The sequence below is a fragment of the Amphiprion ocellaris genome, chromosome 9, assembly GCF_022539595.1.
Source record: "Amphiprion ocellaris isolate individual 3 ecotype Okinawa chromosome 9, ASM2253959v1, whole genome shotgun sequence".
Taxonomy (NCBI): Eukaryota; Metazoa; Chordata; class Actinopteri; family Pomacentridae; genus Amphiprion; species Amphiprion ocellaris.
Genome location: NC_072774.1, coordinates 6186231 through 6212544, shown reverse-complemented (window position 1 = coordinate 6212544; position 26314 = coordinate 6186231).

Genomic DNA, 26314 nt, shown 5'->3' with positions numbered 1-26314 from the left:
AAGGACCACCGGAGTATTAAAAATTTGATAATTCCCCGTGTTTTTACAGCTTCTTGCTCTGACAAATGGTGAATTTTTGGCATTCTTGTAAAGAAAATGTGCCTTTTAAAACCAAGTGGATTAAACATTAAGGTTTGAGATTCAACAACATCTTGGTCTGACTGAGAATATCGGATTTGTTCAACTGTAAAATTAAACTTGAGAAGTACATGATGTGCGCAGTGTATAGTTTAAGTGGCTGCCTTGTGCTGGTCTGCTAAAAAAAAATAGAATTAACTTGGTGTGTTTATCAAAAAAATCTTTATTTTCAAGGCCTAATTTTCTGAGCAGGGCGTCTTCTGACTTCCAACAGACCTCCACACCTTCACCAAAAACCAGGAACAACTGCTACTATGTATGTTTCTTTTAGGCAATGTTTACTAGAAGAAGCACCACAAGATGTTGGACGTGTACATTGCTGCATTCAGGGGTGTTGAAAATGGCACATAGTTTTGTGCAGCTCGGTGGCTTCATAATGCCGGCGCTCAGATTTAGAGCCGCTGTAATCTACAGTCAGCACCTCTGTCAGACACTTAATGGTTTTACTGCACTCTGCTATAGCAGCAAATGGCTGCATTATTGTGTTCGCTAGACAGACGCACACACACACACACACACACACACGGGTCTATGCACATATGCAGCAACACACTCACACATGCACAGACTCGCTACAATAATGACCTTGACTAAGTAGCTCTCCAAATTCTAAGTGACTTTTAGAGCACTCCGCTTCGCTGCATCTGCCTCTGACACATTCTCTCTGCACACTACAGCGTCTTTCACAGCAGCTCCTCTGTGTTCTTCTATCAGGACGCTGGTTTTTGTTCAGGCAGCAGTCGGACAAGACAGAAAGCTCCTGATTGTGTTTCCTGCAAAGGAGCTGCCTGTTGGGTAAAACTGAGACATTACTGGAACTTGAAAGCCTGAAATGTTTACTAGACATCCAAATTCTGTTCTGCCTTTCAAAAAATGCACATACAGTACCGTTCAAAGTTTGGGATCACTTAGAAATGTCCTCCTGTTTGAAGGCATCATGCTTGACGGTAGGCATGGTGTTCTTGGGGTTAAACGCCTCACCTTTTCTCCTCCAAACATATTGCTGGGTACTGTGGCCAAACAGCTCGATTTTTGTTTCGTCTGACCACAGAACTTTCCTCCAGAGGGTCTTATCTTTGTCCATGTGATCAGGACAGATTAGTAGAGAGGCAGACAGGAAAGCAGGGAGGAGAATGGGGGGGAAACCTGCAGCAAAGGGCCATGAGCTGGAATCGAACCCAGGCCGCTGCACTGTTGTATATTTTGACGTACTTATATTTTTAATATTCAATGCTTCCTTTTTATATCCTAATTCTGTGCTGAACAAACTGCAACAGAGTTTCGTTCTGTGTGCACTTGTTGTATACTGAATGACAGTAACGCCTGTCTAATAATGTTCCAACTTATATGGCAGGAAATATTAAAATTTCTAATATTTTGCAAGCTCTGGCAAAAACAAAACAATAAAATAACAATTTAATTATATATCTAATAAACAAATGTCTTTGTTTAGGTTTCCCATCACATTCTGTTGGTATAAATAATACAGATTTTATGTCTCCTAGCTTAATTCCAATGTTGGTACGCAATTATACTTGTGTGAACCCAGCATGTAATAAAACAGAAATCTGTTTTTCTGTGGATGTAAAGAGTCCGACTGTTACCAGCATTTTGATGATGGTGGGAAAAAAAGCCAGACTTCAAGGAAAACTTTGATTCCTGATCTCGCTGCGTGCGATCGACTCGGAATCCTCCAAAGAAAACGTTTGAATGATTTGCGGTCTTAGCGTTTCTGCTGAGCAGCGTTTTCAGGTCGGGACACATGTGTCCGTGTGTCCATCTGTGCATCAGCATGCGCTCTTTGTACATCTGTTCGTTTGCTGTATCTGTGTGTTGGTTTGTGTGGGTGTGTGATTGTGCTCTTGTCTTTGTGTGTGTGTGTGTGCGCATATGTGAATGCATGAGGGTCACCGGTAATTTGAAGTGTGAACGCTTGGTTTCTCCCCAGCATGATGATTTCCTCCGTCAGCAAACTGTGAGCTGGAAAATAGACCCATATTATGATGAGATTAACTTTAACGGTCAAGGATTCCAGATCTTTCCAGCAAAGTCACTGAAGATTAGGGCGTTCAGCGATGCTTCTCTCCTGCTTCTGTCCTTTTGTTTCGTTTTATTTTATTATTTTTTTTGCCGTGTTGAATTCCCTCCTGTCCTCAGAGCAGGTGGCAGATTAACTGAGAGAAACAAATAACCAGAAACACTCTATGTTTTATGCTCGATCCTAACAGAAGGATGGATTTTTGAGTTGGAATTCATCCCTGGAGGAATCCGCAAAACAGTGACTTGAGCATACAGGTGCTCATTCAGCAGTTTCAGTGTAATTTCACTACCTTTACTTTCTCGCTCTTATCTTGGTCATTATAAGGACTAGCCACGTGTTATAGCTTTTTGTTTTCAGGACAGTCTTGGCTATCCAGATCTTCCATCATTTGGTAGCTTTATTCTTGCAGATTGTTTATATTGGCCCTCATATCAAGAAAAAACATATTTAGTGTTATGAAATTGTGTTATTTTTATATGTATCTCACCATAAAATGCTGTTAATGGATATCTTTGTTCAAAAATGTGTAGAGGTGATTATCTAGAATCTGGAATTGTTAGAACCATGACAGTGGGATATTGTATGGCTTAGAAATTAGGGAAAATATGTCCTTAACAGGTGTAAATGTCATTATTTTATTCACTAAAGTGTTAACTTACCTAAAGACAAGGCAAACCATCAACAACTAGCATCATCTGAAAGGGTTAGTTTTGCTGTTTATGTTAATATTTTGGAGGATTTTCTGATTTTTTTTTTCAGCAAAGAAGCAGAAGAGGGAAAATGTGTGAAGGAATTACTAAAAATATAAAATATGACTTTGCAGAATCTGGCTTCTTAATGTTGCTACTTGGTACATGCAAATGTACATAATTACAAAGGTTAGTTTCTCATTTTAATTGCAATATATGAACATATAACTGAATTTATATTAACATGTTTATGCAATAATGAGTTCTTGAGTAATGTAATGTTGTGGAGATGGATATGGAACGGTTTGCAGGCTGTAACTAGGAGTAAATTTGATGCAAATTCTCAATTTTCTCATTGAGAGTTTATTGCACAAACAAGCCACTGGTATGGTTAGAAAGGTCAAGTTGTGTACTTTCATTTGATATTTAATACGTCTCCCTGTGATAAATATTTCAAAAGTAATTCCACTGGGAAGAAAGAGTGTGAATTTGGATCCATCAGACTCTAAGAATTAAAATATACTATTATTTATCTATTAAATGGGTCATTCCACCTCAATTCACTGAATTTTAGATAAAGTTCATGTCTGACCATTTCATATTTGTCATATTTTTTTTCTGTGCATATGTATGTTATTAAGTAAAACATGTAAAATCTGGGCTCATAGCTAACTTTGGTTTTTGAGTAATAAAATCTTCATGTTGATTTGACCCAATATTCACCAATTTAAATAAAATACTGTCAAATTGAAGATGGTATGTTAATACTCATCTTTTGCAAAGGCTTCTACACCACACTGCTGGTATGAGAAGTGTGTAAAATGTTGGGTCTGGGGGAAAATCCTATAATTGCTCATGAGGCCTCCAATCTAAAGGAGAAGAGATCCTTTGTTTTGTAAAATGTGTTAAATGTTCATTTATGAACAGGAGTGACTGTAATTTAACTTCCGCGTGAGACCGAGAGGTTCGGCCGCATATTGCAAAGGCAAACTTTAAATAATTTAATATGTTCGTACAATTAAAGATCTGAAACGTCCGATTCTTTAACATCTCCTCTAACAACCGAGATATCAAAGTGAGCCGTAAATTATTGGGAAATGGACTCGGCTGGTGGGTTCATCTTATTATGAGAGGAAGGAGGGGGGGGAGAGCTGTATTTGTCTTCCCTTTGCAGATACGTTGGATGAGGAAGATTAAAGACGTCTTGTCCTGACAACTCAGGGAAAAAAAGACGAGAGAAGAAGAAGAAGAAGTCTCTGTCAAGACTTAACAAAACCCATCGCCGAAAAACTTCAAACAGAATCAAAAACCTGTAGACGATGAAGGCGAGATGCAAACACAGCACCTCAGGCTTCGTCTGTCTGTCTGTCTGTGTCTCTACCTGTCTGTCTGTCTGTCTGTCTGTCTGTCTGTCTGTCTGTCTGTCTGTCTGCCGTCAGTCTGCTTCCACTCCACACTACCTGCTGTACAAAGTGTTGCCTCTCGTGTTGCAAATTGCAGATCAGCTGTCACGTCGTCGTTAAAAAACGATTTCTCTTCCGCCCAGCAACCACATAAACACAATTCCCGCATCTCCGAGAGCAAAAGTAGGAATGTCTTTTAACAGTTGTCTGACATTGGATCAGATGTAGCAGCTGTAAGGTTTGATTATCGCCGCTGTGTGTGTGTTTGTGTGTGTTGCGTCGAGGTGTGTTTGTGTAAGTGACAGTTAGCTGGCGGACAGGCTGTCACAGCTCTCTGCTCTGCCGTTCCCTATGGACTGATTATTATAGAGCTGTTATCTCCGTCTCCGTCGCACACACACACACACACACACACACACACACACACACACACACATCACCGTGGATGTGATACTGACTGCTGTGTAGTACTGTACATCACACTCGCAGCTCTGTCATCACAGCCACTTTAATTAGAACTTTGGGGATGTGCACGTGTTGACTGTGTGTGTGTTTGTGTGTGTTTTCTATCCACTCTAATCAAACTGGCACTAATCATCTCCGCCGCTGACAGAAGAGATGCAAACTTTCGTACGGACATCTGATGGAGGCGTCTAATCAGAACGGCCACGTCTTGCTTTGCACATTCAGTTTTTTCTTTAAAGACTCCAAGCATTTGTGTCTTTTTAAAAGATGCTTTATATGCTATAATATCGATACACAACACAAAATCACACAAATTGTGTTGTTTGTAGTGAAGCCATGATGGGATGCCAGCACTCGTAAACACTGCTGCTCCCATCCTGAACTGATAAAAATGGTGTAAGGAAAGTTTGCAAGAACTTATCATAGAGTAGGAACTCTTAAAAGTTCTTAAAAGTTAGACTGAAAATTTTGCTCCAGTTTTTGTTATAGAAACTCCCTTATAGGTGTTGATTTTAATTTAATTACTAAATCAAAAAATCTGTTAGTGTTGACAGAATCCAGGAAATGTGTTGCAACACCTTGTCAGATTTTCTTTTTTTTTTTTTTTTTGCTATTTATGGACCCAAAACTAATTTCTCTCAAATATTTTTGAATTTAGAAATTTTTTTTTTTTTTTTGTATTTTCACACTCAAAGAAACTTCTTAACTATATATTACATAAATCATATATTACTGTGAAATTGTATGGTCATGTATTGTAGAAAAACAAAATATTTGTTAGAATGCAGATTTTTTAATGTAAATATTTATAGTTTTGACGTGTTTTTTTTTTCAAATTAATATTATATCTGTGATTTTACTGTAATTTGCCAATGCACAGAAAATCTGTATAATACCAGTTAAAAATTAAATTAAATGTGTATGTATGTGGGTTTAGGAATGTACACACACTGAACAGATATATGTGCGAATACCTGCATGTGTATGCCTCTGTCTGTGTCTCTGTGTTAAAAAACAAAATTTAAAATTTTTTAATACTGAATATACATTTTTTTATTTCAAACTGCAGCAAAAAATCTGTAAAAATAATTATATATTTTGCTGATTTAATAAAAGTAAAAATTGTGTAATTTTATAGCCAAGCCTAAAAATATGAATTATTTTTGTAAAAATGTAGGTTTTTGATGGGGAGGTTATTTAAAGTTTTCGCCTGTCTTTTTTTAAAATTCAAATAATCTTATTTTTTTGACTGAGTTATTATCTACCATTAACAATTTCATAGCTATGTGTCGAAGAGTTCAACCATAATGAAAACATTAACGTATGATTTATGCAGAGGATTTTCTGATGGTAAATATATCCAATCCACAAACTGTCCACACAGCTAAACTGAAGTGTTAGTTACACTTTGATGAGAGCCTGCTTTGTGCTGGATTACATTGGTTTTGTCACAAATAGATTTCTAATCAGACCTCATTGTTGTTCCTTTTCAATGAACCAATCATTTTTTTACATGAGGCGGGACCTGTCACCCTGCTAACAGGGAAAATGTAGGAAAAGTGTCATATTTTAACCCTAACCATGGCAATTTCTGAACCTTAACTAAGTAGTTTTGGTGCCGAACCTTAACCAAGCTTCTAGCGTGTAAAAGTGTTGAACATTTTGTAATTTTTTCCTAAACAAAACCAGAGAATGAGTGAAAATCAAAAGTAAACAAGAGAGAAGATGAAACTTAATTCTGAAACCTGTTGTTGTTTCCGCCTTTTCCATAGCTCACAAATTATGCTGATTGCAAAACAAAGTTGCGTTCGCCAAACATTTTTAAGAACACAGTTTGGTTGTATGGGTTGTATAATTTTGTGCTGACAGGTTTGAGATATTGTTTGAAAGCTTTCAACCTGGTGTGATTTGCTTAGACTGACAAAACGCTCATGATTTATATTAGAATTACAAACTATTTAGTTCACCTTCCGCTGTATAATTGCGAGATGTTTCTTGTCGGAGGTGATGTTTGAAATCCAGAATAATATATTTTTATTCTCTTGCTTTTAAGACACCACTTACATCTTTTTCCTGCCTTGTTCTGTCTCCAGCATCAGAAGCTGGAGCGCCGCCTCGCATGTTGCGCTATGTGTCTGTAATTCCCACTGACAACTGTGTTAATGGATGACAATAGCAGAGAGGAGAGTGCCATATGTCTGAGCCTGGGGCATCGCGGAGAATGGCAGGGCACACAAAGAACCGACCGAGAGGGAGGGGAAGAAAAAAGCAAAAGAGGAGAAGTGGGGAATCCGATGAAATCTGGAGGAGAGAAATGTGAGCTGGGAGGGGCAGGAAGAGATGGAGAATGTGTGGAGACAGAGATGAGAGGATGGAGAGTGTTTTCTTCCCTCTTAATCTGCATCTAAATATCAACCATCAGCCGGGGATCGGTTCAGTTCTGGCCGGAGGTCTTCAAGGAGTCTGATTGTTGAAGCAGAATGTGCTTCCTGAATGGAGAGGCTGCTGTTTGTAGGGCAGCCATGATGGGACGCCAGGAAATGCTGCTGCTCCATTCCTGCAGAGGAAGAAGTGCTTTAGGACAGTTTGCAAGAAGTTATGGCAGATTTAGAACTTTTAGAACAACACTGGTTCATATAATGTGCTTCGAAAGAAAATTTGGCTTCAGTTTTGCTCCTAATATATGTTAATAAGGGCTCCCTTACAGCTGTTGGTGTGAATTTAGTGATTAATTCACATTTTTATACTTCTTTGGCATCAGTTTATGTGAAATATCTATAAATTAAAAGGTCAGTCCATGTTAAATCAGACAGAATTCAGGAAATATGTTGCTCTACCACCTCAGATTTGTTTGTTCAAAGTTTAATTATTTGCTGTTTATGCACCTAAAACCAAGTTCTGTAAAATATTGTCCGAATTTTTGGAATTTCATTTTCACCTTTCTTACCTGAAAAGCCATTTTAACAGTTCAGTATCACCAGAAATATTATCATAATATTAATTAATAATAAACTTTGTTTCTATAGCACCTTTTAAAACGAGTTGCAAAGTGCTTCACAAAGCATTAAAACACACAAAACCTTAGAGAAAAAGGTAAATATAATAAAACATTAGGGGGAAAAACAATGCACTCTTGAAAAGACCGATAACCAAGCATCAAATAAAGCCCCAATTGCCATGAAATTTGTACAGGACACACAAAAATGGTTGAAAGACTGCAATGGAGGTCAAGTTATCAATTATTGGTGCTTGACAATGGAATAAAATTCTCAAACAGAGGTGGTGTTGGGGCCCAAAAAAACTTCCTGCAAGTGTAAACTTCTAAAAATACAGTCTTATGTAAACATTTCACCAAATTTTGAGGCCTTTACCTTAAGTAGAATTAGCTACATGGTTCCAGATTCCCTTTTTTTTTTTTTTTTGCTATTTTGACATGCCAGAAACTAGGACAAAATGGTGGCTCAACAAAATATAGATATTTTCATTTTTACAACATCTACAAACAAGTCTTTTTTTCACACTAGTGTGTACACTAACTATATGTGATAGATGTTTCACTGGGCTGAATGTATCCTCAACAACTTACTGGTAATGTGTTTGGTTTACTACCATTTTTTGAACCATGTTGCATTTATCGATCAGCTCTGTTTAATTTTCCTTTCAGTCTCTATGTTGTCTCCTCTCTGCTCTGCCTAAACACTGCCTGCAGTTCAGCCGATAAGTCTCATAGTTTTTGCCGTGTGACTGTTGGTCACAGTCATGAATGCTGGGTTTTGCAAAGGAATACAGAATTTTTTTTTCTTTTCTTGTTTTTTTACAGGATCTGATGCAAGTATTTTATGTTTGGCAAAGTTTTGATTTGGTAATATAGAAAAAAGTGATTTGGATAAAGTATCACTATTTGTCTAAGCTTGCTTTTGGTTGATTTTTCATTGACTACTTCAATGACCGTTTGAAAATTGAAAATCAGACAATCCTTTCTGTTTTTGCAGTTCCTGGCTGATTGTCACTCCTTTCATTCTCTTGGCCTTCTTCAGTCTGCCTCGCTGATACTTCCACTTCTGTCTCCATGCACCTTTGTCTCTTTCTAGGATTTTTGCTGATTTCTCACCAGCAGCTTTAGGCCATTTGTCTAAGTCAAAGTCAAAGTCAGCTTTATTGTCAATTCTTCAATATGTACATGACATACCAAGAATCGAAATTTCGTTACTCTCTCTTCGTGCAACAGTAGACATTAAATAAACACTTGGAAAATAAGATATTGAAGGGCAAAAAAGAACAAAGGAAGCAAAACTAGAGCCGAGCAACAACTAAGAACTAAGAAAAGCGGAACTGAGTGAAATGTGAACATGACCATGAGATAGTCATGTTGTGTGTCCTTATACTCTTTTAATGATGAATTGTAAAGGTGTGGATAATATTTCCACACACCTTCTCCTCAAACCCAGCATTAATTTTAATTTCTGACACATGATTGAACTCCTGCTCGCTCTACACCTACTAGAGTTGATTTCACAAATTAAACGGATGAATTCATAAGAACTTTGGCATTAGTTGAATATTTTAAGATCCCACACAGCTGCTGAACCCTTTACTGCATTAATGAAAAGCACCATTGAAAGAATGCTGCTTTTTTCTGCCCTATCTCGAGGACGAAATAAAGAATGTTTGCTAAGAGTTTACATCTTTGAAAAGACTTGCTGCCAAATGATCATGACTTGTGCTTGCTCTTTTAAAAAAAACAATGAATGTCCTTGTCCTTTTTGTTGTGGAAGTTCAGCAATGTCGAGAGAGGATGAGAGACAGACACAGAGAGACACACTGGAGACTGAGATGACTTAGGTTGTGAGTAAGGTTCATAGATGACAGAGCAGCAGTACCTGCAAGCAATGCCAGCATCAGTCCTTCAGTTCATGCTTGTTTGCACGGATACCGAATCGCACGACCTAAATATGTAGAGTACGGTGGAAATTGATGGAACTCGGAAACACCCCCACAATTTAATCAATTGTTCCTTGTTTCATTTCTAATGGATAAGTCCTGATTAGTCCGCAGCAGTGGATTTGTAGTAGGATCATGTGATCGTCAGCAGACAGCAGATTAGCGTTCACATGTTGTCATAGTTACAGTGACGCCATGCCGCTGTCTCTCAATGATGCAAAAATCTTTAACAAATCCGTGGATCCAGACTATAAGCTGCATCACTACCAAAATCTAGTCACTCTTGGTCCTTGTGTCATTTCTGACCTTCCCTGAAAATTTCATCCAAATCCGTTCATCCGTTTTTGAGTAATGTTGCTAACAGACAAACGTATGCCAATCATCACATAACTCCGCTGCATTCCTTGGCGGAGTCGTAATGCATTGATACCTGTGGACATCTTTTACATGCATCTTTTGCCTATATCTTGGCCTTATTTCCCCCTAAAACATTTCATCACTCACCAACTTCTGCTGGAGTTTAAGGGTTTTACACTCGAGTATCTTTCAGTTTGCAGTATACGTTCTGTAATGGCGTCAGTAATGGTCGTATCAAACTCGTCCAAAATAGATTAAAATCTGAACAAGGGTCTTAAAACTCTCCAAACCCAACACCATCCTGATGTCTGAATTAAGACGTCCCCTCTCTGAATAACTTTGGATTACAGTTTTGGTGGAGTCGCTGTGTAATGGCTTCTGATCAGAAGTGCATCTCATCTCCGCTGCCAGAGCCGCTACTCGTGGTGTTCATGAAATCTAAACTTTTCTCTCTCCATCCCATCTCCTTTCATGTCTCCCCTTTCATCTTCCCATCTCTTCCTCCTCTCGGCTTCCTGTGTTAGTTTTACTTCTGCGGCATCCAATCGCACACAAACTCACACTTTTGACGCACACTTGGTCTCCAATCTCCTCACATGCAGCTCCAAATTATGGAGTTAACCGATCCATTAACAGGAAGGGGAGAGCGAGCCAGCATGTCAGATATCAGACAGGACAGCTTGAGAGAAGTCTAGGGACAAAGCCGGAGAGGAGGGGAGGGGACCTCTTATTGAAATGGAAATAGAACAGGCCAATTAAAACGTTTCACTGGGAGCTTGTTTGCATCTCCAGCTCAGCACTCACAGATTATATATACAGCACATTATGGAGTAATGAATATGAATAAATTGAACTCCTCAATTATCGTGCCACCAGTGGGTCTCAATTAATACAATGTACTTCTTAATCATAATGGAAATAAATATATTTCAGACTCCTGATGTGAAAGCATTCACCTTTAAATCCTGGGACTGAAAACTGGTTTATTATTTAACAATAATTAACAGACTTCTTAAAGACACAGATCCATGTGAAAGCATTAAAACATTAATACATATTCAATCCATTTCTGCAGTTAACGATTAAGCCTTATCTAAGCTATTTGTTAAAGCCTGTATGCAAAAACACTTTTTTTAATCATTAGTGAATCCAAATAATGACTTTAACCTCTGAATGACAATTATTTTCTACACCTGACTTCAGTGTCACACCGTCCAACAGCTAGTTGTTGTTTAATAATTCCAGAAAAATACTTTTTCTAGCAGCAGCAGGCAGTTCTGAATCCAATCAGGCAGACATTTTTCAAATCTAGGGCAAACCAAGTGACCGTGTTTGGGAATATTTGGAATCTAGTCTTATTCTGTCTATAAAAAATCAAACTTTCTGCCTTTTACAATTAAATCGTCTTGAGAAACCCAAATAAAAACGATCATTAACTGCAGATAAGACAGGCAGAATATTAATATGATGTTAGGAAGGTTAAGTTGTAAAAAGATCTGTGTTGGATGCACTCTTTTGTTGTTTAACCCTCTGAGCTCACTACTCTGCACATCAACTGTATAGAGATGTTTCACCATGCTGAATGTATCTTTCAACAAGTTGCTGCTCTGTTTATAGTTTGTCCGCCATGCTGCATTTAATTTATTGATCAAATAGGTTTTATTTTCCTCCAAATCTTCGTATTCATGTCCTCTCTACTCTGTGTGAACACTGCCTGCAGTTCACTCTTTGTCATCTGATTGAGTCGGTCATGACTTCTCAGTGATGTTGAGCAGCTTAGGTTTTTTATTTTTTTATAGTATCTGGTACAAAGGGTTTATTTTTGTCAGACTTAAAGTGTTTTTTGTTATTTTTTACTGATGATGCATTCAGGGACTCTAGGAAAGTTGAAATTCTGATAATTGTTTCTCTTGTTACAGTTTCTGGTTTTGGTAAATGTAGTAATGTTTTACAGAAAACATGAGGTTTCTAACCACTGCACCTTGGGAGTTAACCAAATACCCCACTATACTCCTTGTCTGTTCAGTATAAACCAAATACATTCAGCATGCAGTTAGTTTTTTGTAGTCTTGCCAGTCATAAGGGGAATTTAATTGGTTTTTATCACATCCATTACCACTTAAATTTATTTTTTTAGATTAATTTTTTTTAACTAAGCCTTGCATCAGTTTCTTTTTCCAATACATTTTTGTGGTAAACTAGTCGATGATTTGTGTTAAAATTAACTGAAGGTCCAGGAGATAAGATAAGAAAATGGGAAATTTGTGTGAATATAACAACATCTAATGAGGCTGAAAACTTAATTGCTGTGGAACAGCTCACTGGAACCTGATGAGAGAACATGGAACTTAAAATCTGCAAGGCAGTGGAGGATGTGAAAAGAAGCCATAAAACTACAGGAGGGACTTATTGTACCACAGTGTTTTTAATATACGTTTTAATATCCAACTAGAACTAAAGAAAGTCTCTACACGGCCATGACTCTCCACCTTTATGTCACACTGCTGCTTAGAAAAGGTTAAATTCTTGCAAAGATAAATGCGGCAGAACTTCAGTGCACATTTTAATCTCTCACTTTTACTGTTTCTGCTTTAATTGAAAGGATTACTTATGACTGATTATGAGATGCAGTAAACTGTGAACGCCTGATTGTATGCGAGTGTGAACGCTGCATTTCTGTATACAGTTGTTTTCCATGTTGGTAAGTTAACTAAAAAGATAAAGAAAAGATGTCAGACCAAATATTTTTTAAACAGTTTATTTCTCCATGCACAGAGGCAACTATTAGGAAATAGAGCTTCTGTTAAAACACAGTTATTCCTTAAGCATGAATACCAATAGAATGGAGAATAGTATTGTTTTTATTGGGAGAACTGCAATACCTTTCTAGTATCACTATGCTGTGCAGCACTACTCCACTCCAGAACGTATATTGCTGTTTTTGTACACATCCACTGAGGATTATTCTTCTCAGTTACAACTTAAAACTGCTCTCTATTTCCAGAAAAAAAAGATCTTTGCATTATTCACTGCATCCTTCCTCCACTGATGGGATAAAAACAAGCACTCCTGTTGCCCTTCTCACCCCAGCCATTAGTTTAGACATCAAAGGTCACAAAATCTCTAAAGACCTCATTTGCAGTCGGGAAACACTCTGCGTTTCTGTTCTGTCAGTTTTAGAGAAAGGGAGATTGTATAAACCACATTAGTAAAGTACTCAGAAAAATGACTAAATCTACTTCTCCTCTCTCTCCTCCAGTGCTTTCAGTATCCACCAGTGTCCTCTGGCCTCATGAAACCACCAGTTTCACGACTCCAAACACAACCCTGGAGCTTCATACGAGGCTGGAATATGCACAGAAGCTTCCAGAGACAGTGAACTTGGTCGACCAGCGGATTCTGCCAGAAGCTCGGCTTTTAAATCGGACGGTCGTGTCACAAAACACTGCTCCTTTGGACTCGGGTGAGTGACACATTCCAGTATTTTACTAACTAGAGAGGAGAGTTTGAAATGGACTTGTGCTTTTGAGTTTGCTTTTGTGGATTGACAGAAATCATCCGTTTGTTAGTGCTTTCCCTGGAGCAGGAACTCTACCTGGTAGCGGCCAGTGAGGGAAATTAACTGTGAGGGTTTATACAGCGGATGTTTCCTGGTCTCCAAACAGAAAGTGCATCAGTGAATTATTAACAAACTCTGTTACATTTTGTACTCTGAGTGAGAGGGAAGCGGGCTTTGAAATTTTTCACTTTCTGAGTGAGTGCAGCGTTGTGATCAGGTAGAAACAGTTTCTGTTTCTGCATTTACAAGTGGCATTAAAACGGTGTGTATGATGGACAACATGGCTCAACAGTTAGTCTCTTCACTGAACTGTCTGGAACCTGGTTTTTCCTCTACAACAGTTTGGTTTCTCATTATGTTCCAGCTTTTTCCTGCAGCCTGAGAGTATGAATGTCAGGTGGATTTAAATTTTCACCCAGTCTGCTGCTATATATTCGAGCCTCTGCAACCCAGCACATATATTCTAGGTAATAAATACATGCCTAGATAAGGAACTAGATTTGTTATCTATGAGAGAACCTCCATCCTACGACTGGAACATGTTACATATGATGATTGGCTTGGCCCTCTATGCGCTTGGTTATTCTGATTCGAATGATAAACCCAGTGTGACATGCTGCTCTGGGTCGCCCTTACTATATTTTTTCAGAATGTCCAAATGTTACCCTGAAGCAGGAAGACAGTTTCCCACTGCAGGAACTTGCAGGCTGTTTGAGAGCAACCCAAACCTTTGACAATGTTCTGACCTCAAGAACTGCCTCTATGGAACCTCTTTCAGGGAAGTTTTCTCAGAATAAAATACTAACTCCAGGGCAGATACTTAGAAAACTGCTGTGTGGGTCTAAATGCTGTTTGGTTAAATTCAAGGAGCATAAACATTCTATTCTTTGTGTTTTCCCCATAAAATGTGTCCAGAATGCTTTACATAGAAATACAAGTCCACAGAGTAATACAGGCAACCGAGAGTCTAATTTTATAAGCTGCATTTCAGTCCATTCTCACACTGGCACTAAAAAGTTATTAATACATCTATATTGCTTCACATGAGGCCATTTTCCACCTCAGGAACTTTTGAATCGTCTCAGATCGACCTGGATGCTCGTGCATGTTCAAACCATGGGAATCACCTTGTAGAACCTCTTTCAGACCTGTTTCCAGGGGAGAAAAATGTATCTAAAGTTGAAACTAAGTTGCTTTGAAAACTGGTGTGCAAGTCTCAAGAATCAAGAAAGACGGAGAAGGTCTCAAAGTTGCATTAGAATACGTTCACACAATGGCAACAATAACATGAATAATATGCATAAATTGCTTCATGAGCATCTGCATTTTCCATCTCAGGAGCATTCGGCTTGTCTTAGAGTTGCCCAAACTGCAAATGCATGTTCCAAACAGAGGAACACATTCACACATTGGCAATACAAAAGCGGTTAATATGCATAAGGTGCTTCATATTAGGCGTCTTTCCAGCTCCGGAACTTGTAGGCTGTCTTAGGGTCAAACAGACCTTTGTGCACATTCTAACTGCAGAAACTGTGAGGACAAAAGTTGATTGGTAAAGTTCGGAGAGGATAACGAGGGCCATTTTTTGTGCCATCTCTATGTCCTCGTCAAGTAGAAAGATTCCCTCCAGCATCACCATCAACAGCATACAATTCACCAAGTAGACCAACAAAACTCTGGTTTTTATTTCCCACGTGCTCTTAGAACTAGGTTTATGTCCAGTAACAACCATTTGTTGCTGATTTGGAATTAATGTTGTGGTAGAAGCTGCTGGATCTTAGATGACAATGTGAACAATGAAGCTGAAAGGGCCAATTATAGGGCTGTTCTCTAAACGTTCAACCCACCTTACACCTCCTCTGAGTTCCTGCAGTGGAAGGTAACCTATAGGTGCTTCAAAAGGTAGACATACAAGACTCTAAGTGCATAAAGTCTTGTTTTATGACAGCATATTAAGCTAAACTTTTGCAAGAATTGCACATGCTACGAGGAGCAACATGTTCGATTATAATGCTTCATGTATCTGGCATACAAACTGGCATATCTTTGCACCAAAAGGAGAAAACTCAGTAGACTTAGTTTAGGTCCTGTTCCTAATGAGATGCTTTGAAGATTATCTAGTTTGAAATAAAAAATAATCCTTGTTGATAGAAGCTGATATCCAGAATTCAACATGACAAATCAGATTTAGGTCTGCTTGTGCAAAAAACATAATAAATTCCTCCAGTAAACCCAGTGAAAATGTATGCAGTGGCATATAAAATGAGTCTGTCTTCGAGAAAATAATGCAGCCATGAGTTTGTGGTAGTGCTGAGACCTCTGCTCTCTGTCTCCCAGTCTGACAGCCTCTTAGATGAATGCTCTCTGCTTTCTGGAGCTGACTTTGTTGTTTTCCCAGGCAGCCATGTGCAACTAGGCTAATGAGTACATTTAGCTGGGAAATGCTGAGGTAACACTTTCATCACACTGTGTGTGTGTATGTGTATGTGTGTGTGTCTGTGTGTGTATGTGTACAGTATATCATCTGTTTATTAGGGTCACAGTGAGAGACTGAAGTTTGAGCTGAAAAAACTAATTAGGGACTCATCCTGCTCCTTGCATCACACCTTTCTGCTCATAATAAACCCCTCTTCCATGCATTATTTTCTCTTATTCCTTCTTCATTTCTATTCCGAGTCTCTTTCTAGCTCCCTCCCGCTGTCTTCGCCTTTCTTATAATTGTGCAGTATGTTAATGGCGCAAACACAGCGACAATAACATAGATTATAGCTAATGATAGCACCCAAAACAACCTCACATCAGGCGGTTAAAACTTTGCGAACACTTTTACATTAGGAAACAAAATGCCAAACTCACACATTAGAGGTGTGAGTTTGGCATTTTGCATTTTGACTGCTGGGTAAGAACAGCAGTCCTTACCCAGCAGTCTGGGTTCATGTCAGGTTTGCACTCTTTGGCTAGAGAGGAAATGACTTGGGGAAGGATTGGAACAGCTCTGAACCCTTAAACACCAACCAGGGGTGTAAAGCTGGGAATTGAGCCAATGAGCTGCAGGTTGTCAGAGGCCTTCATGATGAAGGACGGACTTCACTAAAAACATAAACCCCTTTCAGACAGGCACTTCTTCCTGTTAAACTGACGCCATCTGAATCTGTCAACTTCACGTTTAAACGGACGTCCTGTTTACGTCAAAGGAGGTCGTACCCAGATTTTCGTATCATTTTCAACATGCAACAAGTTGGCACCAATATTGATCTAAAAGCATCACAGAGAGCAACAAAAAACAGTTTTGCCCACTTAACAAGACTAAAGAACTAAAGTTTTGTTTGTTGCTTCCAGTTGTTTAGGAGTTTTCCTCTGAGTTTATTAAAAACAATATCGGACAGCAGCAGGATCCACATAAATGTCTCCAAAGAGAGGAAGTTGAATGATTTAACTAACCTTTAACAACAGAAATGACTACATTAATTTCTTACAGTTGCCAATAATCCCCAACATGGACACAGGATGGATCAGGATCCACATCAGGTCACTTTGTGAACATTTCTTTTTCAGCTTTAGGTAAATAATTTGTTACCTAGCAATCATTCTTAGATTAGGGTTAAAAGTGAACTATGTCTGAATAACAGAAGGGCATCACTTTAACAGATTAATGAATACAACTGCAATGTGTGAAGTATATAGCTGGATGATCCCTCTTTTTATGTCTCATTTTATATACTCCTCTAATAAATGCGTTATTTTCTGTTTGTCTACCGTTTAGATTTGTGTCAATGTGTGTTTCTAATAAAAATTCTAATTAAGGCAGAAAAGGAGAATTTGGAGAATAAGTTTGAGAGACAAAGAGAGGAATCATGTGGACATTCCTCAGATGCTTCAAGGGAATTATGTTGTTGCTGTTCTCTCAGCAGCACTGGAATTTACTTAACTTTCGGCAAGCCAAAGTTCTGTTAAAACAGGAGTACAAAAACAAGTCTGCAACTTTGTTGTTGCCTAAGAACAAAAAGTTTATTTGCAGCAGAGTTCCAGCCTGAAGATTTAATTCCCGCCTTGCATTAATACAAAGCTTTCAAGTAGGAGTCTCACACAAATTATATTTTTGGAGAGTGGATCTGGAGTAGCTGAAGTGATGTGAGGAGGCACTTTTTGCTACTCAGCTTACAGAGAAATAATAAATCAGTGCTTTTCAATGAGGCGCTGACTTTGGCCCTTGTGAGCTTTTCTTTGTCCTTCAAAGTGAGTTATCCATAGAAATGAACTGGCTGCATTTTCAAACTGTGAATGTAAGATGTGTTTGCAGTTGTCCAAGCCAATACAATTTTCAAGTGTTTGTGACTTATTCAACAACAGATGAAGAAAGAACTTCTTTGTTGATGCTCGCATGACTGTGCTGTTTAAATGTACAGTTTTCAGAGAGAAAAAAAAAACCCTCAACTAAAACCCGGCTAAGGCTGAGACTCTGATACAGCTCCTCTCAGTGCTGTAGTAATACAGAGAAAGAGAGAGTTACTTGTTGATGCACTTTGCGTTGTTAGTTAATTCTAATTTTTGTAATCTAGTGAACCCAGTTGTTCACTTTCTTTTGCCCTTGAGGGTCTCATCTTGTCTGTTTTGCTGTTGTCTCTCCTCTGAGCATCTGTTCAAAAATGTTGCTGCTCATGATGCCTTGCACTTTCACAATATACAACTTGTGGAACATTTGGTGAGGTCACTGCATGTAACAATATGAGCTGTACTCCTAACAGAAGCTCCTTGTTTCCTATTATTTGGCAAATCTCCCAAACATTGTGTTTCTATACAACTGAACTGTATTCTCATTTTGGTTTGGAAACAAATGTATTATCTCACCTGTGAGGTGGTAGGAAATGCTTATAGTTTTCCAGAAATTAAGAGGGGATGATGGGATTCTAAATGCCAATTGAGGCTTTATGCATCCACAGTGGTGCACATCATCTACCCAGATTCACAAGGATCTGAAACAAGAACACCAACTGCACATGTGTCAGGTCAGAAATTGGTGTTTGAAACAAAAGCTTGTATAGAGACACTCTCTGTCGTGCACACATTTATAATTCATCAACAAAAGAGTTGGAATTGAAGTCGTTGCTGCAGGACACTGGAGAGAAGTTTTAAATCTCCCGAATACCTGTGCTATGCCCACCTATTGTTCAACATGAGGGGAAAAGCTACTGTCTGGGTAGACCAGTGTGGACCTATATAGTGTTTTATGAACAGAGTTGCCTATCTTAATCCAATTAATGGTTTCCGCATGATCGAAGTAGACTTGGAAAATGGATAGCTAACATGCAAGTGGTTCTATTGACCCGATAGTAGGTATATGTTGCTTCCTACTTGGTCATATTGCCCCTCATATCACATGCAGAAAAACACAACAAGCTCCTGTGAAAGTTTCTTGTGACAGCAGCTGGTTACAGATTGAGCTCCAGCACTGTGTCAGTTTATGCTGAGCACAGGGTTTCTGGAGATTTTAGAACTTCCTACTATGTTTGGGCACCGCTGATGAAAAGCATGTACTAACCAAAGTAATCTCAAAGTACAACAGCGACTATGTATAACTCTTTTAATGATAAAATTGTGAAGGTGTGGATTATTTGTTTTAAACTTAATTTGTTCTCCTGGTCACAAACTTTGACCTGCACATCGGTATCTGCAGAATTGTCCACTGGGATCCTTGAGGATTGAGGTAAATAACAAAATTTCCATCACATATACACAAACAGATTAAATCTTCCTTAATATGTGATTGTTTAGCTGAACTGGGGCAACAATAAAACAAGTAGTTGAGATATGTTGATTGGAAACATATGTTTCCCTCAAACCGTAATTGAGAAAGCAGTTTAGCTGTACAGACACGGCTGCATTTATTATCACACAATTACTCGAGATTTGTCACAAAGAAGAAATTAAAGGAAACCGTGTTAATTGGGCAAGATGTTGACACAAAAAGAAGAATATAAAGGTGTGAGTTCATGTGGAAAATGTGGTATAATGAATCTCTCTAGTCGTGTTATTTGGATGCACACTGCAAAGCCATAATCAACTATTTAGTGTCTTACAGTAGAGTATGTTAGGGATCATTTAGGGCACATCTGATTTATCGGTGGCTATGGCATTATGGAACCTGATCCACTACGGTATGTTTTACAGATTTTAAACACAAATGTAGATGAACTGTTTTGAATATAGTAACATCTCTCCTCACATGCATTTGTAGGCAATCGCCAACAACAGGGGTCACTGCATTTGCCAGGAAGAAAGCAAACCAATTACAAGGAAGTTTGTGCTCAGTAAACCATGAAAATGCCGTACACATTTCATGCAAACACAAGGAACAGATGTTGTTTCACCTCAGATGCACTGCTTGTGTTCTTTGCAGCACTGATCCCTGCCAGAACCTGTTTTTAGAACTTTGTTGCAGCAAAAATCTTCACCATTCTAGTCAAGAGTTTGAAGCTCTTTCTGTACAAGTGGTGTCAGGTTAGACACTAACAGACTGTTTAATGCACAAAGGAGCTTACAGACAAAAGGAATACACACAAATAGACTAAACCTGGGCTTTGACTGAATCTAATCTTCAATGATTGCTGTTTCTAGTCAAACTGTAGAATCTAGAGCAGCTAAATGCCAGACTCCGCTTGGAGTACAGCATTTATTTTTGTCTTGTTGAGTTATTTACCCCGAGCTGCCAGAATAAAAGCACAAAAGACCTAAACGGTGCATATGCAATGGTTGTCATCACTGCTGATTCAACAATAATTAGTGTAATTTTTTATACTCTTGACACGCGTAGTTTTTTTTTTTTTTTTACCATCTCCACAGCACTTCACTCCCATTTTGTTTCAGTTTGAGGGACATTCGGGTTGAAAAGCTTGTTCTTCGTTCATTCGGTATAAATATTAAAACACCCCAGAGCTGCTGTATACAGTTTGAAAAGACATCCATCAGTTTAACTAAGGATTCCCACATCCACTGCGAGCTGCATCACTTTTGTGTTGCTCAGCCCTTCCCCATCTCCTCCTTCTCCTTTTCCATCTTCTGTCCGCCTCTATTTTCTACGCTGCTCCTCTTCCCTCTCATTTCCAGCCCTCTAATCATATACTTGTATCTCTCTTGTGTGCATTTGAGGAGGAGGGAGGGGCGGCTATAGTAATAAGACCATTAATCATTGAGAATAATTCGCAGAAAAATCAGCCAACCTTGTTGAATTTGACAGCCACCTCATTGGATCTACACGCTGGAACATAAAATATGGCGAGATAAGAAGCTTTGCATGTGACCCATGAGGTGTTTTCGTGGGGTTCTGTACATTTACGAGAGTCACCGTCCACATTTACTGGAATTCTCGTTCAAATCTGTGCACTTGTGGATGCTCTTTTAAGCTTGTATACGTGCTGTATGTAAATCAGAGCGTTGTGGCTGCTTGTTCTGTCCCTACAAAGCAAATCATATACTCACCACAGCAGGGCGGGTGCAGCATTTTACACAGCAACTCATAAAATCAAAGCCATTCTTCCGTCAAAGTCAACCTAATCAATCCTTTAGACTGGGAGTGCTGGGCTTCATATGGGGTCTTCCTCCATATGGGAGCCTTCATGTGTGATATATAGAATTTAAAGTGAGCTCAACATGTAGAAAGGGCATACAGTACACAGCAGAAGTGAGCATAACCTGTGCAATGTCACTTTTATGTCGAATGATTCTAAATTGTATCACTGCAAGAGTCAGCACAGCCTTCATTGCAGTTGCAGTGTGTTTTGGATTGTTTTCATGCTGGAATATTCCTCTTCTTCAACCTACTGCTGACTGGGACTCATCTTGTCAGCCAGTATTTTGATTTATCCTCAGACGTTCATGGTGCATCTATAAATGTCATCTCCCCCTATCATCACACTCCCACCTCCATGCTTCACTGTCAGGACAAAGCAATCACTGTGGTAGTGCTGGTTAGGTTCACACCAAACTCTATCTGAGCCCAACAAATTTATCTTGGTTTCATCTCACCAAAAAAATGTGCTCTCACCATTCATCATGCTTCTTCTTATGCATTTTAGCAAAGTTTAATCCTGCAGTTCCGAGGAGCGAGCAGGGTTTTTGTCCTTGAACGCTGTGCTTAGAGGTTGATGTAAGGAAATGTCCTTCACACTGTTGGAGCTGCCACACAAAATCTCGTTTCCCATTGATAATAATAGTGCCAATTCTGAGGCTGCTGCCTGTGGCTTTTTTTCAAAGCCAGATTGTTAAAGTAATGCACCGTTGATGGGGGACACCCACTGCAGCCCTGATTAGTGGCACTTCGGCTCCTTCTATACCTCTTGATTACTGCTGTGACTGTTTCCCTCATTTTTAGTTGACCCTCCTGTATCCTTTCCCATCTTTGTGAAGTCACAGAGCCAGATTTTTCAGTTCCTTTGGTAATTCTTTTACATGTGGAGCCATGATGCAGACATAAACACTGCTCATAGGTCAGAAAGTGAGAAAGTTCTCTTGCTTAAAGTAAATTTTCCAACCATGTTCATGCAGTTATGCTGATTGGAAATTACAGGTGGACTCAGTTTAGTTTCACTGATCACAGATGTCTTCACTTTTCATAAGAGAAAATACTGTATGTAATGCAACTATTGAGAGGTGACATATTTTTGAGTCATACTTTCTTGTGTCATACACTAAAAATGCACAATTCTGGGTCAGTTCAGCTTTTTTTTGTTCATTCATTTAGTGTGTTAGGGCTTTCCTTAGCTTTTTAATATACATTACAAAGTCATTATCGAAACACTACAGTGCTTATTTAGTGTAATTCCCTCAATCTGCCTCTTTATGGGCAGATTTCTTTGGACTAACAGGTGGCGATTAGATATTAACAGTATAGCGGCATTATCTCATACATCAAAATTAACCATTAAGATCATCATAAAGGCTGTTTTTTCCTTTTGATTTACGGCTGAGTGAACTGCCCCCCAGATGAGCGTTTTTATCGGCAAATTTGCTATTGATTTACATAATCGTGGCTGAGCCCGCCCACCGCAGCCCTCAGAGGCAAGTCGAGCAGATGCTCCTCATCGACAGCAAAAGTGTTTAACCGCAGCAAATGATGTTATTTAAACATTTACACCGTGGTTTAAAATCTCATGTGTGAAAAAATTAAAAAAGCGGTTTCACATAAACTTCCTCTGTTGCTTTAAACGAAGTCGCAGATTGTTTCAGAGGACTTTTTTTTTTTTTTTTGTCTGTAACCCACATGAGTGCAGTTTTAATGAGCTTGGTTCCCAGACGGAAATGTTTGAAAAACCCCCTGATGTAGGGGATTAATAACCTTAGAGAGGGGAGCTGTAATAATAAGAATAACTCTGGAAAGTGTGTGTTTGAGTGTGTATCACTAAGAGCATGCTGGGGGTTTTTTGTTGTTGTTGTTGTGCGTCTGTCTGCCATCCACCACCCATAATATTGTTGTTGCTCTGGAAAGGGCAATGTCACGCATGTATACAGGCGTCCACACACACACACATCGCAGTAATGTTACACATGAAGGGTGTCAGTAATGGGATTGTGGTCAGGCCAGTGTGACCATGCTGTACCGAGCTAAGGTCATTGATACCATATCAGGAGCCGAGGGGGAGAGAATTTAAGGCGGGAAGAAAAACAAAAGGCGAGCGGCAGCGACAAAGAAACAAAGAATTGGGTTTGTTTTGAGGGAAATTGTCATTTCCCTGTTAGCCGGCACTGCGATCGGGTTGCAAGCATCATCCATTATCCGCGTTTTCTTTTGTTTTAGCCTCTCTACTTTTTCTATTCCCCCTACGCTTCCTTTTTCCTCACCCTCCTTCCCCTCTCACACCTCCTTAGACAGGGCTATTTTCTGCCTGTCAGGCAGTTTGCAGGCGACCAATGTTTTCCACCCTGGTGAGACGCTTTTTCGTGCATATTGTACAAGTGGCCGCTTGATTTATGTTTACATTTGTGTCTTACTGTGCCTGCATATATATATCTGTGTGTGTACATGTGTGTGTGTGAGACAGCATATTTTGTAAGTGACCATTTGCTTCCTGTACTCGGATACCTGCGTGTGTGTGTGTGTGTGTGTGTGTGTTTGTGTGTGTTCCCCTGTTGTGACAGTGTTGAAATCCAAGCTGACATCCCCTTCTCCCTGCAACAGCATATGCCCCTCAGCAAGACCACTGGGAGGCTACAGAGAGAGAGAAAGAGGGAGGGAGATGGATGGATGATGGAGGAGGAGGAGGAGGAGGAGGGTGAGAGTTAAGAGGAGGGGAGGGCAAAAATAGAGAGAGTAGAGGAGGGGGGAGGGAAGGAGGAGAGGATGGAGGATGCGATAGAAGGGGAAAGTGAAAGCAGGACGAGAGCCACAGACTGGGAGAGAAAGCACCCCCATCGCGTTCCCTTTCAGTCCTGCTAGCGTTGGCATGTGTTAAATGTAAAGCTGCTGGCTGACTCACCAGGCTTCCAGCTCATATTCAGCAACTCTCTGCTGCTCTTGTCTGACAGAGAAACAGAGGGAGAGAGAGGGAGAGGAAGGCTAGCAGCTCAGATACAACACTGTCTAACAGAGGCAAGAGGCCACCGGTGAATTACCAAAACTGTCTCCTCTCCTGTCCCATCTGAAAAGGGATTTTTGTTTTTTCTAAAACGGAGGTATTCAGTAGAGGAATACTGCTGCCTTTGTTGAATGTACTAAATCATTAGTGTCACTGGTTAAATCAGTGCCAACAAACCCTCCAAAGTAAGCAGTGAAATATTGTACATTTATCTCATTTTTTCATGGCAAAATGACATATTTTTTCATAATTTTCATCATATTTTTGGGTGTAGTAAAACTGCTTGGCCAACTAACCAAACCTCAAACCCACCAGCGAGGTTTGAAGGCATGTTATCTTTTTAAAAATGCCATAATTACATCATATATCAGCCAGAAACTGCAAAATCAGAGGGAGTCATTGAATTATCATCTGTGAAAAATTAACCCAATTTAAGCTTAAAATAAGATTTTTATCAAAATCCATTTTTGATCCACTAAGTTTTAATAATCAAGGAAACTCAACTTTTTTAGGATGTACACCATTATAACTGTCATATTGCACAAAGTACATTTTTTTTACTTCTTCTATAGAGCACAGGACTTGATGTTGCAGTGAAAAAATGAACCCACAGTGATTAAAAATGTGACAGGTGTTGGTAAATGGATGTGTACAGGCAACCTATCCATCCCCAATGACCTTCTTTCTACTGCTCCCACCTTCCACACACATTAGTCATCACTATAGTAACAGTAATATCATGCTGTAGTCTGTAGATTACCCATTTTACACCAACTTCTTGTAGAACTTTAAGTCTGACAGTGATGTGCTGAGCCCAAAACCTGTAGCCGTAGCGTAAAATCATATTTCGAGCAGTATTTCTATCATGACAACAACAATAAATGCTAAGGTTATTGAATAGTCATTGTCAGACTTTTAAAAAACAACAGTTCTGACTGGTTAGAAAGTGGAAACATACTGCTGCCTTGTGTCTTATAGTCTGATAGTTTGACCCATCCATCCACCCCAACCTCCTCCCATTATAATTACTATAGCAGATAAGACATTTTTGTCCCTTGAATGTACCCCACATAAATCAAGCTCTTGCTGAAGTGGCTAATAATGTTCTTGAGGCATTAGCAACCATTCTACTGTAGCACTATACTATAATTACTATAATGTCCTTGATTTTGTTAGATTCTTTTAATAGATTACTTTTTTTTTAGGATTGTGCATGATCATACCGAGACACTCGGATGAAACTAATAACTTGCAGAGTAACAAGTCTTTTCTCTGAGAGGCTCCCATGTCTCGGGGGCATGTTTGGAGGATCATAATAAAAGTCTATGAAAGGAGGAGGAAAGAAAAGGTATATGTGGGCGGGGATGTGGGGGTTGGGTTTATAGTCGCGCTGCATGAAACTCAGTTCTTACATCTGGTTCAATTCCCACCGGGGACGTGCACATAAAAGATGTACAGTGCGCCTCTCCCGGTATTTTAAGGCACTTTTGATGAAAGCCATTTACAATATACAGTAATATGTAAGGAAAATCGAGGCATGAAGGGAGGATGAGTTACTGTTCACTCGTATCACCATTTTTCGAGACATTTCATAACACTGCTTTTCACATTTTGATATGTTATTTGTCTTGAGTCGTGTGTTTTTTTTAGTTTTTCTTAGTCGTCTCCTCAGAGAAGCTCCATTAATGTATTGCTGAGGGTACCTCAACATTAGGATTATTTATCACAAGCCCACTTCTCTGGAAAATAAATCATTTCTCCATCGATGTGCTGGAAAAAGTTTGCGGAAACATCTTCCTATACCATCAGAGATTTTTAAAAATGCATAGAAGTCGGTGCGTTTTTAATGTTTTAATATAAAGTCATATCAACACAGACAGAATTTTTCCTTTTTTTTCCCCTCCTTTTCTACATGCAAAACCATTTTAGCAAAGTGCAGTTTAATGCTGCAAAGGGATGTCTTTGGGGGTAAAGAACAGGAGGGTTGAAGGAGAGCGAGTCTGAGGGTGCTGGTTTACATTGTACATAATAATATAGTGTGCATATGTGCATGAAGGTGATCCAGTCATGTTGTAATGTATTCTGTGGCCTTGGACAGCACATATACATAGTATGAAAACTGGATTTAATTGGATTCCAAACATCACACAATG